The sequence below is a fragment of the Urocitellus parryii genome, chromosome 3 (genome assembly GCF_045843805.1).
Source record: "Urocitellus parryii isolate mUroPar1 chromosome 3, mUroPar1.hap1, whole genome shotgun sequence".
NCBI lineage: Eukaryota > Metazoa > Chordata > Mammalia > Rodentia > Sciuridae > Urocitellus > Urocitellus parryii.
Genome location: NC_135533.1, coordinates 97621247 through 97639632, shown reverse-complemented (window position 1 = coordinate 97639632; position 18386 = coordinate 97621247). Strand labels below are relative to the sequence as shown.

General features: G+C 35.7%; 1 pseudogene; it reads left to right on the top strand.

Annotated features, from left to right (window-relative positions):
* The first annotated feature begins 261 nt into the window (after positions 1–261).
* Positions 262–17560, top strand: LOC144253716 (thyroid receptor-interacting protein 11 pseudogene; annotated as a pseudogene).
* Positions 17561–18386: the final 826 nt, after the last annotated feature.

Sequence of the window (18386 nt, the reverse complement as noted above, 5' to 3'; positions counted from 1 at the left end):
GCCTCTGCATTTCTAGGCAGAAAGCAACAGTTGGCACCAGCCCCGCCCTGCATGGAATTCTGAGTGTTTGGGTCATAATTGACCCCCCCAGCATTCCAGGAGTTTCAGAGCAGAGGTGGATAGAGACGGAGGTGGTTTTCAGAGGTGGATAGAGACAGAGGTGGTTTTCAGAGGTGGATAGAGACAGAGGTAGTTTTCAGAGGTGGATAGAGATAGAGGTGGTTTTCAGAGTGGGTCTGATGGCTCACTGAAATTGCAGAGATGTCATTCTGGTTTAGAGGCCTAGGCTCCAGCTTGGGCCACTCCTTGGGTCAGGTGGGGGACAGCTTGGCTTCCCTCACCGGCCATATGTCCAATGTCACCAAGGACAAGGTTCTCCACGATTTCGAGGATGTAGAAGCAGGTTTACCTAGTTATTGGAGAAAGAACATTGAAGATACCAAATGGATGATCAGATATGACAATGAAAGACTTAAAAACTATTGTGTTGACCTTGAGGAAAGGTATGCAGCATCCGAGCTACGGATCCAATATCAGTCTGCAAATTACCGAAATGAACTGGCACAGAAAGAAGTCGAAATCAGGCAACTGAAAGCAAGACAGTTTGTACTAGAGGATGAGTTGTTTCAACTGAAGTCAGCTGCCCAACCACTGCATTCAGGAGCTGGTGGTGTACCATCAACCACTGCCCCGTCTTCATTGGGTCATGACATCAGTCATGGTTCAGCTTTTCCCGGTGATGACATGGACTTCAGTGACATCATTTCAGCACAACAAGAAATCAACAGACTGTCAATTCAAGTTTCAAGACTCGAATTCGAAGTTGGCCGTCGGAGCGCTATTGCTCAGGCACAGGCAACACCTAATTCGGATCAAAGTGAAATCTGCCAACTACAAAATACAATTAAGCTGCTTGAACAAAACCAAAATCAAGACCTTGATAATCATCAAGGTGAAATTGCAGTTTTGCAGAATGTACATCAACAGAAACTGGCAGAGATGAGTCGCCAGTATCGAGAGGAACGAAATGCCTCTGAAGAAAGAATTAAAAAACTTGAAAATCAGTTACAGCAAGGTGACTCAGGAGTAACAGTAACTGATGAGTCTAAAATCTGTGACTTGCAAAACACGATTCAGATTCTACAAACTGAAAAACTAGAGTCTACCAGGAAGATCGAAGAACTTGAGGATCAACTAAAAGACATAAATGAACAATTATCTTTGGCACAAAATGACACAGAGGTCTTGAAGAGAGAAAAAGAGCAGCTCAGTGTGGAAAAGCAACAAATCATGGAACATTGTGAAATCTTGAAGCTGGAATGGAATCAATTGCAGCCTTCTGTGATGGAGCAGAAAGAGGAGGAAATTGGGAATATGCAGAAAACCAGTGAACAAATAAAAGCCCAGTTGCAGGAAGACACACACAACACTCCAGCAGACAATTCTGATAGTTTCCAAATAACAAAAATTAAAAGTCTTCATATAGAAAATGGAAGTGAAAAACATGACCTGTGTAACCATGAAACTGTACAAGGAGGGAAAGGAATCCAACAACAGGACCTTGAAATTCAACTTGTAAATGAAAAGAGTAGATGTTTAACCAACCAGATTGATCAGCTGTCTGAAGATGAAGTTGGTCAACTCACTCATGCTATCCTGTAACAAGCTCTTCAGGCTAAAACTTATTCAGGAAAACTTGATATGATTCCACCCCAGCTCTTGGCTGCGTCATCAGGTACCTCCCAGTCAGCAGAAGTCCAAGAGCTGAGACAGTCACTACAAGAAAAAGAGGCCACCATTAAGATGCTCCAGGAAAATAACCACAGGTTGTCTTTTGCAATTGCTGCTGCCACAGACAGAGAAAACAAAGAACATGAAGAAATGGATTCGGAAATTAAACAGCTCAAGGAAGAACAAGAAGTGTTAAAAATTTACTGACGGAAAAAGACCTCTTCATCCAAGCCAAAAGTGATCAGTTACTTTCTTCCAATGAAAAACTCACTGACAAAGTGAATGAAAACGAGTTGTTGAGGCAAGCCATAACCAACCTGAAAGAGAGAACATTAATTTTAGAAATGGTCATTTCTCAACTCAAAGAGGAAAATGAAAAAATGACAGAAACATCCCAAGAAAAGGAAATGGAGTACCAAGCATTACAAGAGACCAACTTGAAGTTCTCTGTGATCCTGCTAGAACAAGAGTATGAATGCCAATCCATGAAGGAGCAAGCTCTTGCCTTTGAGCAGCTGTTACTAGAAAAAGAAGATGGCAAGGCCGGGGACTTCAGTCAGCTTTTAAGAGCACTTGAATCCATGCAGGAGAAGACCATCCTATTTCAGCAGGAGAGAGACCAAGTCACCTTGTCTCTAAAGCACCAACAGATGGCAAAGCGGACTTTAGAGCAAGAGGTTCAACACCTACGTGACAAAGACACTTAAAGCAGGAGGTACAAAGCCTGAGGTGCCATCTTCTAGAATCAGAAGATTCTTACAGCCTGGAAATTGGGGCTGTGGAGAAGAGAGAGAGGAACCTGAGAGAGAAAGTCACACTATTGGAGGAAAAGCTGCTCTCCTCTTCTAATGCAAGTCATCAAGCCAGTGTGCAGGTAGAGTCCCTGCAGAAACAGGTGCGTTTCCTCTCCCAAGAGAGGGATGAGAAGGCACTGCAGCTTTCACTCTACCAGGAACAAGGAAAGCAGTATGCACTGTCACTCACTAACCTGCAAAAGGTTCTAGAGCATTTCCATGAAGAAGAACAAGCTATGTATTCTGCTGAATTAGAAAAGGAAAGACAACGTACCACCGAATGGAAAGAAAAGGCAGAAAATCTAAAAAGAGAGGCCTTGTTATTACAGTAATGCTTGAATGAAGCCAACCGTGTGTTGGATTCAGCAACCAGACTTACACAACAGTTCCATCGAAGGGAAGAGCAGATTGAACAAAGTGAGCTCCCAGGAGAAATACTGGACGATGCACCAAAGAAATGGATGAACTCGGAAAATGGCACAGAAGAAAAAGTGGACAAAGCCCTAATGAGAAACCTGTTCATTGGGCATTTCCAGACACCCGAAAAATCAGCTTCCCAAAGTGTTAAGGCTCATGGGAAGCATCCTGGGCATTCAAAAGGAGGCAATGGAGCAGTTGTTGAGTAGAGATGATGGTGGTGTTACTAAGTGGATGACAGAATGGCTTGCAGGAGGATCCCAATGTGTCCCCAACACACCTTTGACACCAAATGAGCAACCTGGGCTTAATAGTTCTTTTTCAAAACTTTTTGTCCAATTTCTGGAAACAGAATATCATTCATCCATTCCATCACCAAAACTTTCTGCTCGTGCCACGAAGTGTCTAGACTCCAGAGGAAGGAGAAAGGAACAACATGCCAATGTACCAAGAAGTGTGACAGACGCAGCAGAATTCAGAGCTGGTAAAAGAGAGGCTGTGAATCCATTCTTGGCACCGCGTTCTGCAGCTGTGCCACTGATTAGCCTAGATGGACTTGGACCTGGTGGACTTGGGAATCTCCTTTTGAATCCCATCGCAGACTTCAGGCCCACCTTTACACCATTGCCAATGTCACCAGACAATCGCGCCAGGGTTGTACTAAAGGACCTTTGAAAGCAATTCAAAGTGATTCTCAAGCCAGGGATGAGTTAACACTTTAAAGAAGAAATAAACATTTTGTTCTTTTTATAAAGTGGCCTTTTCAAAAAGAAGTGGTGTATTTGTAGGGACAAAGAAAAAAGTTGATCCATAGAAGTTCCAGGTATTTTGTCTCCCCCTCCCCATTTTTAGTGTGTGTTTGTTTGCTGTAGCACTGTTTTAAAATAAATTTCTCTTTGTTTACCGTAGTCCTCTTTTTCATATGATATTTTGTTCTGATGCTATCAGGTAATCAACATCAATAATAATTGTAGCTCCAACCCCTTGTTGTAGGATTATATTTGTTAAATCTAATTATATTAAGATAAAATGATACATTTATATAACAGAATAGAAGAAAAATCCAACCCATATGAAACCCATATGAAAAAGATACATACCTCAGAATTTGGGCTAGATGAAAACAAAATATGATGTAGCAAAAAGTTGTAAATTCTTTAGTTTATAAAAGAAAACACTGTATAACTACTAAAAGAAAATTACAGTGGGAGGGCCTGAACATGAAGTTTAGTGGATAAATTCTAAGATTCTTTTAATCCAAATACTATGACGACTATCCATTTTACTTCATTCTATAAAAAAGTCACTTGACGTTCATTTCGTTTTCTAGATGTTACATATGTCCAGAAGGAAGATGACATTTGTCAGTCAGACCCAAAATATAATCACATGCATCCTTTTTAATTTGTAAGAATGTATCATTAAATATATGGACAGTTTACATAGTTTGCTGGGCCCTTCAGGAATGCTTTATAAACACATTTTTTAAAACATTTGATCAAGAAAAAAAGTGGGGTAGAGAAATAAAACATTACAAAGTTTTGAAAGATGAAAAAGTGAACAAAGGGGTAGTTAAATCCTGTCTTATTTTTGTAAATTAAGGTAAAAGATAAATCAAAAGTTTCTATTAAGTCAGGTGATATAAGAGAAGTGAGAAAGCATATGATGTAGCAAACGCATCTCTGACACCTGTAATTTCTAAAACCATTAAGAACATTTTTATTAAAATGTATTCAAATAAAATTTAATATAAATTAAATTATTGAAAATAAATCACATAATTTATTATGAATTAATTTCACTAATTTATTTAATAATTTAATTATGAATTTAATTGATTTCATTCATTTAATTCATTTTATTAATACATTTTATTTATTAATTTAATAAAATTAATGATTTGAATAAAATTTTATTGAATTTTTTAAAGATTAGTTTAAAAATTAATTTTAGTAAATTTTAATAGAAGTTATTATTTAATATTCATATAATTTAATATGAATTTTAATAAAATTAATTTAATTTTGATAAAATGTTCTCAATGTTTTTCGAAATTGCAGGTGTCAGAGAACTATTTGCTATATAATCTACTTTTTTCTCTTCTTTGATTTCACCTAACTTGAGCTGGAAACTTTTGATTTATCTTTTATCTTAATTTACAAAAATAAAAAGTGAAAACTATATAGATCAGACAAGAAAGTGGGAAGACAGTAGAGTATATAAAACAAACACACATATATATCAAGAAAAATAAAAAATGTTAAAATACCAGAAATTGGTGGGAGTATAGAGAAAGAAAAAAATAAAAATAAAAAAGAATAAAAAAATGTACAACACAACTCAAATATACTATTCAGACGTCCCAGTCCTCAAAATCCTAATTCGTGCAATGTACTAGGCTTCACACATGTTGGGGATGTGAGGCAAGGAGATAGGAGAGGGAGAGGGGAAAAAAAAAAAAGGAAAAAAACTCTTGAATAAAGACACAGGGCTTGGTGATCAGTATCTTTCCAGCTTCCCTTCTCATCCAATAGATGGTGTCCTCTGTTGTTAGATGGTATCTCTACCCTCAAGATGGTGAAGGTAATTAGAGTATCACTGTGCCAGGTTAATGGCTGCTGGAGAAAGGGGGAGTTAGAAACTGGGTATGTGGAAGATGGTGATGAAGGTGGCCCAAGATGGAGGCTCCTGCTTTCAGCAGTGGAGTTGTCGGGTTGGGTGGGGGAAGCCAGGCGATGGTGTTGGAAGATGAGTGGCTTGCAGTGTTGGCTGACTTCAGAGCCTGTGTGAAGGTCCTGGTTGCAGGCAGGCTACTGCACATAGGGGACTATGCCCACTGCTGCAGGGTCTCAAGATGGTGGTGACTGGGGGAACCCCCACATTGGTAGATGGAGTTCACATGTGGATGGTGACCACAGTTTCTACTCATGGGAAGCTTCCAGGTGTTCTCCATAGGAGCAGCATGTGTGCTTTCTGCTGGGGTAGGTGGCCGAAAATTCTTTGAGGGTGCTGCTGCAGCTGCTTATGGTCTCACTTGGGTACCTGGTTACCCTGCCTAGGTGAGTAGTTGTGACCTTGAAGTTTGGAGCCTTAACAATTGCAGGGGGCAGGAATAAGCTTGCAGAGAAGCAATAGTCTCACTACTTGCATCCCAGGTCACAGGGCAATGCAGAATGCTGCCTCCCTCTGGCCCACCATCTTGGATCCAGAAATAGAAACATTTGTATAACAAGGTGAAAACAAAACTAGTCCAAAGATGTAAAGAGATCTGACTCCAACTAGAACAAAATTTGATTGTCAATTTTGTCATGATTAACTATATATTTCTAGTGTATTTAGGAGACAGGAAGTTTTGATTATGTGTTAATGGTTAAAACTTTTTTTTTTTTCCCAGAAAATATCAGGTGACACTGATTCACACAGTGTCACCTCTCTTCTTAACTTATTTATATTGCCGTTCTTCCATACATTGAAAAGGAAGTTCCCATAGCAGTTTATATGAGAAATGTTCAACTGCCTCCTGAGCTCTGCTCAATTGGCTCCTCTACTTATTCTCTTTTTTTTTTAATTTAATCAAATAGTATTTATTTATTTATTTATTTATTTATTTATTTATTTATTTTATTGGTGGGAGTTACTTATTCTCACCATACACAATTTAAACAGATCAGTTTCAAGCAAGGAAATTGAGGATGCCATCAGTAGCCTACCAACCAAAAAAAAAAAAAAAAGCCCAGAATCGAATGGATACACAGCTGAGTTCTATAAGCTCTATAAATAAGAACTCACAACAATATTTCTCAAACTATTACATGAAATAGAAAAAGAGGGAATACTTCCAAACACATTCTATGAGGCCAATATCCCTGATTCCAAAACCAGACAAGACACATCAAAGAAAGAAAACTTCAGACCAATATCTCTAATGAACATAGATGAAAAAATTTTCACTAAAATTCTGGAAAATTGAATACAAAAATATATCAAAAAGATAGTGCACCATGATCAACTAGAGTTCATCCCAGGGGTGCAAGACTGGTTCAACATATGGAAATCAATAAATGTAATTTATCACATCAGTAGAATCAAAGATAAAATCATATGATCATCTCAATAGATACAGAGAAAGCATTTGACAAAATGCACCCCTTTATGTTCAATATCATAGAATAACTAGAGATATCAGAAACATACCTCAACATTGTAAAGGCTATCTATGCTAAGCCCCACAGCAACATCTTTCTAAATGGAGAAAAATTGAAAGCATTCCATCTAAAAACTGGGACAAGACAGGGATGCCCTCTTTTACCACTTCTATTTAAAATAGTTTTGAAATTTTAGCCGGAGCAATCAGATGAGAGAAATTAAAGGGGTACACATAGGAAAAGAACAACTCAAATTATCACTATTTGCAGACAATAGGGGTCTTATATACCTAGAAGACCCTAAACATTCCACCAGAAATCTTCTAGAACTAATAAATGAACTCAGCAATGTAGCTGGAAATAAAATCAACACCCATAAATCAAAGGCATTTCTGTATATCAGTGACAAATCTTCAGAAAGAGAAACTAGGAAAACCACCCCATTTACAACAGCCTCAAAAAAATAAAATAAAATACTTGGGAATCAACTTAATGAAAGGAATGAAAGATCTATACAATGAAAACTATAGTACCCTAAAGAAAGAAAACAAAGAAGACCTTAGAAGATGGAAACATCTACCTTGCTCTTGGATAGGCAGAATTAATATTGTCAAAATGACCATACGACCAAAAGCACTGCACAGATTCAATGCATTCCAATCAAAGTTCCAATGGCATTCCTCATAGAAATCGAAAAAGCAATCATGAAATTTATCTGGAAAAATAAGAGACCCAGAATAGCTAAAGCAATCCTTAGTAGGAAGAGTGAAGCAGGTGGCATTGCAACACCAGACCTTAAACTATACTATAGAGCAATAGCAAAAAAAAAAACAAAACAAACAAAAAAAAAAACAGCATGGTATTGGTACTAAAACAGACTGGTAAACCAATGGTAGAGAATAAAGGACATAGAAACTAACCCAAAAAATTACAATTATATTAGACAAAGGTGCCAAAAACATGCACTAGAAAAAATGTAGCATCTTCAACAAATGGTGCTGGAAAAACCTAAGCATCTTAACATGTCTGGATAATACACAGAATTACTGCTCTTATAAGAAAATTAATGTGCAGTTGCACATTTCCCCTAATAGAATTTCATGGCAATCTTTGTTGAAATAAATAAATATTCAAAGCCTGAAAGAGATGATGGAAATTATAGCAAGGCAAAGTACCTAGCTCCCAAGTTAGCAATAGGAAAAAGTTACACATGTTAGCTGAGCCTTCCCAATTCATTTGGGGAAGGATTTTCTATGGGATGTTGCAAATAGTAATCTTCAGTAATAATGGACCTACTCAGCTACATTGGAAAGAAAATGATGTATTTTAACAATAAAGTTTATTTGATAAACTACATCTTGAAATGCCCATTTCAAATATCTGGCTGAAAAATTCTTGAGGCAACAAATTATGTAGGAATGCTTTTAGCTACAGCCTGTGCAGCCAGATTTCTTTAAGCTGCTTTCTCCAGGGGAGTCTCTTTTTTTGGCTGCTGTTACCTGCTCCATTTGGAAGCTTGGCTGGGACAGTCATCATAGATAATAATGGCAGGGTACACACTGACCAGTTGGAAAAGTCAGAAAGGAGATGCTGGGGGTGCAAATGGAAAATGGGAAAGCAAAAAAAGTTTAAAAGTTTTCCAACATTAGACCACAGTAGGCAGCTTAACAGATGTGTGAAGGACATGTAAAAAAAAAAAAAAAAAAAAAAGAGAGAGAGAGAGAGAGGGGATGCAGATTTCACAAAACCTATCCTTTAAAAAATAAATTCTTTACTGTTTCCCTTTATTACACAGCTAATATACATGAATTCACTATTAAACATAATTTTTGCTATTAACTACTATCTTACAGAATTAGGATAACACTCTATATAGAATTCTATAATTATTTTATCACTTAATAAGTCAATATGATAATTTTCTCTATGTAATTATTTATGCATATCATCTCATTGATTTTATGGAATTCTACTTGCACACATTAATTTATCCAATTTCTTGCTGCTAGATATTTAGATTTTTAAAAAATTATACATCATATATTGTACTATGTTGAGAATATTGTTACATCTAAACATTTCATTAAAACCAATTTCCAGGGGTTGAATTTCTGATCAGGATAGAGTATTGGTCTATTTCAAGAGGTTTTCTTTTTCTTAAATACATACACAAACAACATGTAAATATATTCTAAATACATGAAATATATAAAGTATAAATACATAATTCTAAATAGATACATGAAATTAGATACCTAAATTCTATAAATACAAATCCAGTCAATTCTGATTAGTTACATCAACAATGTTTCAGGCTAAACAATAGACCTAAATCCATAATGCACATAGAAGCAGTGGGTGAGCAAGACAGCTCAGCTGACTTTTTAATGAAATGGAAGAGAAAATCTATGAGAAAAAATCAAGGACAAAGACAACATCAGATGGTTATCTGTGACCCGAAGGCACTAAAAGACACATTACTCTCCAGTGATTCTCTAGATGGGTTATTCTGACATATACTTACACTGGAGATACACAAAGGTGCTCAATTTCTCATACTTTTGTTCATATTATTTTAACTTATATTCTCTAGGTCACTAATGAGGTCATTATAAATAAGTGGATTAGTGCTTATGTTTCTTGAATTGTCAATTATCTGGTTGTATTCCTGGATATTTTTCTATTGTATGTTTACTTTTTTGTCAAATAGAAGAGGTCTGTTATAATTATGTTGCAAATAATATTTTTCCATTTAATTTTGATAATGCAGTTTTTGACAGAAAAAAATAATTTTTAATGTTGTAAAGTAAATTAATCTTTTTTCTTTAGAAGTTGGCTAATTTTGCCTTTTGCCAAAACAATCCCGTCTTACATCCAAGACAAGCTACCCAAGACCACTGAAAAAATGAGAGAAGGAATTCGGATTCAAACTAGACCCTCTGACTTCAACTTTCTTACAACTTGCAGTTCTTAGTGCAGGTGCACAAGTGCAAGAGGCAAGTCCTCCATGAAGGACAGTGGAGGCAGTGTTTGCCGGGTCTAGTGCCCTCTCATGGAGAGAGGGCACAAAGCCTGAAGGAGCAACTACTATGTTAGTGCCTTGTCAATCTTCTTAAAAAGACAGGATGAGCGCTCATATGGTAAAATTCGGGGTCAATTCCAGCAGTGTCCCCTTGCCCTGTCCTCTTCCCAAATATACATTTTGCTCAAAAGCCTATCATAGCCTTAGAAACTTCCTACAATTATGTACAGTCTTTCCTTTATGGTGAGGTTCTTTCTATTGAGATATTTATTGTAGGCAACAGGGTAGAGCTAAAGGAAATCCCTTGCCCCTAGGTATGTGATTTTGGGTAGTTTACATACCACTGAGCTTCAAATTTTTCACCTTTAATTTAAGAATAAGAATAATTGTGCCCACCTTGTGAAGCTAAAACAAATCATGAAATAAAGTGGAACAAGACTAATACAGAGGGTGCAACTTATATTATCACCATTATGTTTATCAATTGTTACTATGAAAACTGAGAGCCAAGCTATGAAGGAACAGACATTGAATAGATAAAGTTATTCAGAGGAAAGAATTGGTTAAAGAAAGCATAAAATAACATGAAGTTAAAAGGTTTTAAAGACAGAGCTAAATTAAGGGTAGAGGGTCCTAGAAAAGAGACTAGGAGAGAAAGCGCACGAAACTGGCCACCTGAAGCTATATAAAGCCTCTCTCCAAATTTCCTAGGTCTGATATTTATGAAAGAAGTAAAATTTTCATTACCTCAAAAAAGATCTAGTACCATCCCTTTCAAGATTTGGCATTACTGGTGTATGTTATTATGAAACCAAATAAAGAAAGCCAGTAAAAGAGCTGATATGGGGTACTGGAAGCAGTGTGGAAGAAGCAAGATATTATCTCTTTTTGTAGAAGCCACAGGAGGTATCTTTACACATTCATGTATTCAGTAGAAACTGTGTGAAATCTAGAGATAAGCTGATGAAAATCACAGAAGATCCTCTCTGCAGGAGCATCTAGTAGGAGCCTGACAAAACAGGTAGGCATTCATCAAAAAGTAGAATATACTGTGGCCAGTTAGTGTATTAGGGGACCCAGAAAAGGGATACTTACACATCTCTGACAGGTCAGATAAGGGTGCTGAGTCTAAAAAATAAATATTGGAAATCAGAAGTGAGAGGTTCCATCTTACGCCTTTCATAAGGTAAAGCAATCATTTGTAAAGGCTTGGGTGTGACCAAATATAGTGGTAAAACTGTGAATGAGAGGCAACTCAGTTTTTATGGATGGAACCCAGCATGAAAGAAGCAAGAGTGGTGGAAGGTGAGACTGAATAAATGAGCAGGGAGCACCTGTGGACTCAGCCAAGGGATGTGGCTTTGCACAATGAGCATGAGTACATGCTTCCAGTATATGCTCCCTGAGAGTGGACAGTAGCAACTGCCTTGGTACATTAGTACAGAGTTCAGGTTTTTAGTCTAGTATAATAGTTTAGCTTTTGGCATTATATAAATCATTCTGAAGTCCTAAATAACCTATTAGCATGTACTAAAAAATCAGAAGCAATAAGTAATAAGTATGCTTGGAGATGAACTTGAACCCTGACATAGATGCCATTCAAAAAATTCTCACTGAGGGGCTGGGGATATGGGTTCAATCTCCAGCACCACCAAAAAAAAAAATCTTACTGGCATATTGGGAATGTATGTTAGGAACAACTCAAGTAAGTCCTGATGTTGCTTCACTAAAGAGCATCAAATTCCAGAGATAAAAGCCAGCTCAAAGTTGGCCAACCAACATATATTTATCCTATGGCTATCTCACTATAAAACATAACAGTAATTCATCTTAGGGAAACATCTTTCAACAGGAAGTCAAAACTGTACATGTTTTCTGTAAGAACTTTTTGAAATGGGAGGCTTAAGGAAAGAAAAGAAACAAAATAAAGGGTAGGCAAGAACAAGGAAGGAGGAAGGAAGGAAGGAAGGAAGGAAGGAAGGAAGGAAGGAAGGAAGGAAGGAAGGAAGGAAGGAGAGAGGGAGGGAAGAAAGGAGGGAGGAAGATTGATTTGTCTCTATGTCTGTATTAAATCTTAGCAAAGTCAGAATGACACAAATATAACATCTACACATATTCTACATTCCCCACAGAATAGGGAGTACAGCAAGGAATTTTCCCCATACTCCAGGGTTTAAGTAAAATCCCAAAACGTCCAGGAATCAAAGGGTCTGATCCCAAGACTTATGATGTTCTACCTATTAAAGGTAAACTTATAATATTCATTGGGATTCTTCTCTTAGGTTAGTAAGAAAGGAGTTAATGTAGGGTTTCAACTTATTTCAGAGCTTGCTATCTTTTACCAAATTACTTTGAAACAAAGAGGAAATGATACATTAATAAGAAAATGTCCTTTTTGTAAATCTCTTTATGTATAGACATGCTTTTCAAGAGGTTAATTATTCACAAACACCTCAACATATATGGGTTAATTATTATTTAAAAATAAAATTAATAAAAAATATTTTGCATTATATCAAATCACCTTCTAAGAGAGAGGCTCATGGAAATGATTCTTGTTTTGGATTTAAATGATCACAAGACAGAGAATCATTAAAATTGCCTTAGAAGGTTTTTCTCATATGGCTGTGTAAGGAAAACAGGATATTAGGAATCTCATCCATGTGGGACACAGGCTTGGGAAAACCAAGCATCTAGGATTTATGGAAGAAATGAAATTACAGGACTAGGACCAGATGGTTGAAGGACCAGGTTAGTTCCTTTGGTTTTTAGTGGCAGAAATTTGCTAAAAATTTTTCAAAAACTCTCTGATTAATGTCCCCTGAAATTTCCCTCTGGATATCCTAACTCCTGTTTTTACCTACTTATTTTATTTCTATTTTGGTGATTTATTTCATAATTTCTTAGAAATCTGGAAACATTTCTGTTATACAATAACATTTTTAAAAAGACTATAAGAAAATTCTCTCTCTGTGTCTTTCATACACACACTCACACACACACACACACACACACACACACACACACCAATTAGCAAAATATCCACAACAATTGGTAATCAGAGATGAGATTTCATGTGAGTGAGCTTCTTAATAAATCAACTGTACATAGTTTCCCCACAAAATTCTGTTGAGTATAAGTGAACAATTAGATGGACATCTTTAGAATTTTAGTGTATCTATAAACACAGAATTAATGCTATTAAGAATTTTTTTTCCAAGAGGAACAAACCAGTGAAGACCCTATCTTCAGAGTCATTATATAAGCAATGATGAGAGGCTGGAAGGGGCATTCAGGACGTTGCCTTTTCCTGTTCTGTTCCACAGACTAAAAGAAATCTCACTCTGGAGCTCCCAATCTCTGCATGACCCTCCTCAGTACCAGCCTTAGCAAAGTGTGGATCACTAAAGATACAGGAGAGCTTGATACCATCAATCTTAGTCAACATCAATTTTAGAATGCTGAGCCTTTGAGTCCCATGGGTCAATTGTATTCCTAATAGGAATATAGTGCTTGCATTATATTTTAGAGATTATTAATTAACTCTCCCAAATGATATGATAGTTAGGGAAAATTGTGCCAATAGATTTTATTCATTATTGGAGGGGAGAAGATTCATGATCTCTGAAGAAACCTCCTTCAAAGAAGCATTAACAAAGCCTATGAAGGAGAATAAGATTCAGATTGGCTGAAGAAGAAGGGTGAGTGTGTTAGGGAAGGTGTAAAAGTGGAAATAGGTTTTATGACAGTGTTGGGTATAGAGGAGACTGCCTAGTTTGTCATGAAGCAGGAGTAGAGGAGGAGAAAGGGTGGGTTAAAGAAGGGAAGGAATGGATATTTTGATGGAGCAAATTATATTCTGTGTATATGTGATTTTCAAAATGAACCCCATTATTATGTATAGATATAATGTACCAACAAAAACATTAAAAATATATTTTTGAACATTAGAAGAATCCAGATGGTGAAGGCCACTGAAAACCAAATAAATGGATTTAGTTTTGCTATAGCAAGCAATAAGGGATTATTTTAGATTCTTGAACAGTACACTGGTGTGAGTTGACATCACAAGCCAGATCATCCTGCACAATAAATTGGTTTCTTGAGTAAAATTGACCTAAGGCTAATGTGCTTTTGGCTCTACCAAATGGACTCTTATCTGCAATCTAATATGTATCCTATGTATACATCTGCTATTTTATTAGGTTATATAGTTTTCTGTTGGTAGTGGAGAAAGAATTTACCAATGAATGTAAAGAACGAAAAGGCTGCAAGGAGTCAGAGACAACAGTCCTGGGCTTTCTCATTTGAGAAAGAACTAACCTTTATCGTTCTGATTCTAAATACTTAGAAAATATCAGGAAAAAAAATAAAACCACAAAAAGGATAGCCTCTCCCTGACTCTTACAGCAATGGAACAGAGTAACTTATGTTTTTAAAGTGAATTCTGGAACTGATCATATCCCTGCTCTAAAGGAATCTGGCTTGGCCTGAAGAAGAGACTATGGGAAAGAACCTAGAGAGCTGTCATGAGTGGAACCAAAACAGTGTGCTGGAGAGTATCTAAACCCTCACACTTCCAAGAGCCACTGTGGCCTCCAGACTGAGCAACTCTGTGTCAGCAACAGGTACCAGAAACACAAACATGTGGATACAGAAATGTCATTGGTGATGACAGTAACAAAGAGCAGTAGAGGAGTTCTGCTTCAGGGGAAAGCAAAGTGTGAGTGACTTTCAGGCAGATGTCATCTGAGTGGCCAGAAGCAACAGGATCAATCCCTTAGATAAGGTTAAATACCAACCCAAGCACATTATTTCCACATAATTGGGTTCAAAAGAGAAGAAAAACGAACAAGAGCAAGTGAACTTGAACTACTGCCAGTCTGGTCTATAGGTGCTTTCATGTCTACTCCAGTCAGTATGGAGAGGTCATATTTTGAACTCCACAGCATAATGTGAGTCAACTCAGTTATTAGTTAGCAAATAAACATTAATGATGTGAACTATAAGCCCATCTTACTGTGTCTCAAGAGTCCTGGGAACTCAGAAAGATAAACTCACTAGTAAAATAAATAAACAGAGATGGTGATAATGTCAATAGAGTTAATTGAATAGACTCTGATGGGAAAACAGAAAGTATAAAACAAGGTTTACAGAAGGTATTTGAAAGTTCAGTGTATTCATTATTAGGAAATTGAGATTATTTAACAAACAATCCTAATTATTTCAAAGTTGTCCCCTTATATACTTGCATTTAATAGTAGAATTTTCCCAGGTGTCACATCCTTTCATTTTTACTGATTTTTAATGAATTTTAACTTTTAAAACACTGTCTAGAAAATTTTATATAGATAATTTAAAAATACTTAGGAATAATTATTCATTTTGTTGATAGCTCCTTTCTTTACCTTCTTAAATATTCATTGTTTACAAATTGAACAAAAGAGAAATAAAGTGTACAGATCCTAGAACAAAGGTTCCTGAACTATAGTTTCTAATACTTAACCTAAGATATTGTTAATAATGTAAGTTCACCTGTTCTATAGGTGAATTTCCATAACCTGCTGAGATTAGATACTGTGGTTCTAGAAACAGGGTCAGGATTCTGTTTTTTTAAACAAACCCCCAGATGGATTCTGACCCAGGTACTCCCAAGACCACACTGGAATAAACATAGCAAGAACTTTTGGAAAGCTAGGAGGGAGGTTAGTTGGGATAGGGGAGAAAGAGAGAGAAAAGAACTTTAGTTAGATAGCTTTACTAGCTATCTAGGAAAATGGACTGCTCATTCTTATTATTTCATATCACTATATGCATATCTTTATTATCTCAAAAAATAAGGTGAGAAAACAGAGGGATGAAAAATTAAGTGTCTATTAAAATGATAAAGAGATGTCTTAGTAGGCTGAGAATAAAACTGCAGTCTACTCTTTCTGGGGCCTTGCTAACTTCACACAACATAAGATTTACCCATAATTAAGAGTATAGCCCATCTTATTTTGGTTGGTCTCACTGAAGCTGTTCCAGTTATGCCAATATTGCATGTGCTAATACATTCTCAATAAGAATAATAGCCTATATCTATGGTCTTGATGTCTGAAATCTCTTGTTCAGAGCATTATAAAGTGACATGTACAGTTTCCTGAACTGTAAGTGAGCAGATTTACTTCATAAAGACTGGCAAGCTGTTTAACTAGTTAGACTTTAATTCTACTTTCTACATAGAGGAATAGATCTCATTGTTTCCAAGATATCTGTCCATAATTCTGTGGTTTTGATCTTGACCTAGCTAGTAGCAGGATGATAACAGAAGCAGAGTCTTAGAATTTCTGCTCATGTATCCAATGCCTCAGTACTCTCCAGTAGTTACAGCATTGATTATACTCTCTTAAGTTATCTGGGCACTTTCTTTATCCATGCCACTTAAACAGCATTGGTCACAATAATAACTGCATCTACTGAAAGTATTTCATGGGCATTTAACTCTCTCGGCTCTGATAACCAGGCAGAAGCTTGTGTATTTAGACCAGGATTGTACTGGAAAATACTTCTATCATTTTTAATTAGTATTAAAGCTGGAATTAGTGGGGAGCATGGACTATGGCATAGGGGTAGCTATCCTCTCTAAAAATAGTCAGAAATTTAATTTACTTTTTACAATAATTTTCTACTATTCCAAACTTCTGGATCTTTGTCCTTCTCTTCAATTGCCCAATAATTGGAAAAATTTCAGATCTTCAAATCAAGTTATATTACTTTTATGCTTAAATTTAGAGAATGAATAAAGACATTTTTATCAGTTGCCTAATTTAAAGATATTTTTGGCATTTTATTTTATTATTTTATTTAATTAATCAGATCAACTAATAATGATCATATTAATTTAACCATTAAATAAGTTCAATAATTAAATTAATTAATTAAATTATAAATAAATTAATTAAATTTATTATTAACATTAAATGTTTTACGTCAATTAACTTACCATAGCCTGAGGTCAAATGATATTTCAGATTGCCTCTTAAGAAAATCCAATAATGTTTAGTTAGTGAATAAAAGGGCTACTGGAATGAAGAAAACATTTAATAGAAATTTGTATATTGTGTACTACTTTGGAAATAATATCATTTTATAGGACATAAATAATATAGTTTTTGGAGTCCTCTGTGAAAAGGAAAAATATGTCAGAGTACAGAAATAATAGATTTGTATAGTGTCTTTATGTTCACAATAGTTGGATTATGTGCAACAAGGAGAGAGTGAACACTGGAAATGAGCAGATTCCCAATGACATCTTAGAAAAGATTAATTTCATTTTCTATGTGTATTATAGATTTGACAAAGAAAATGACTTCAGTGTTACATGTCTTAATTTTCAGTATGACATTCAAGAAACTCATGATCCATGTGACAATAACATGCTGGCTTATGTGTTGGTTGACAGCAATTAGCCAGAGTAGCTAGCAGGGTGGAGAGAGTTGAGTAATTCATTGATGAGTTACAGAGTTCTATATTTTGTCATACATTGTTCAAAATCTATCAATATATAGAATAATTGGAAAATATCCTCACAATATTTGTAATAACAAGAATATAACACATAATATCAGAATTATGAATCAATAAATTATACATGGTTAAAGTGAGAAAATTAAACTAACAAAAGAAGAGATATTTCTTATAGTCAATAGCAAAAGAACACCAGCTAACTGTTTTAAATCTTGGAATTTTAGAGGGTTGTAAGCTCCATTAAATAAGGGTAAGAGCTGTTAGAAAACTAAGTATAGTCATCCTTCAGTATCTGTTGGAAATTGGTTCCAAGACTCCAGGAGATATCCAAAATCCTGATACTTAATACCTTTACATAAAATTATGTAGCATTTATATATAACCAATACATATCCTCTTCTATACCTTGAATCATCTCTAGATGACTTATAATACCTGACACAATACAAATGCTACATTTATACTTATTATAATTATAATACATTGCTTAAGAAATAATAATACTAATGAAAGTCTGATTGAATGTTCAATACAGACACAATTTTTTCTCAAATATTTTCCATCCATAGCTGGTACAATCAATAGATACAAAACCTGGAGATATGGGAGAGAGCTATATAGTTCTATATAGGCTATATACACATACTTATGGTATGTCCTGGTTAAAATATAACATCAAAATTGAATAAACAAAAAAAAGAGAACTCTTTTATACCCTGGCACCCAACATCATGTTCCACACATGTGTATTTACCACATTTTCAAAGT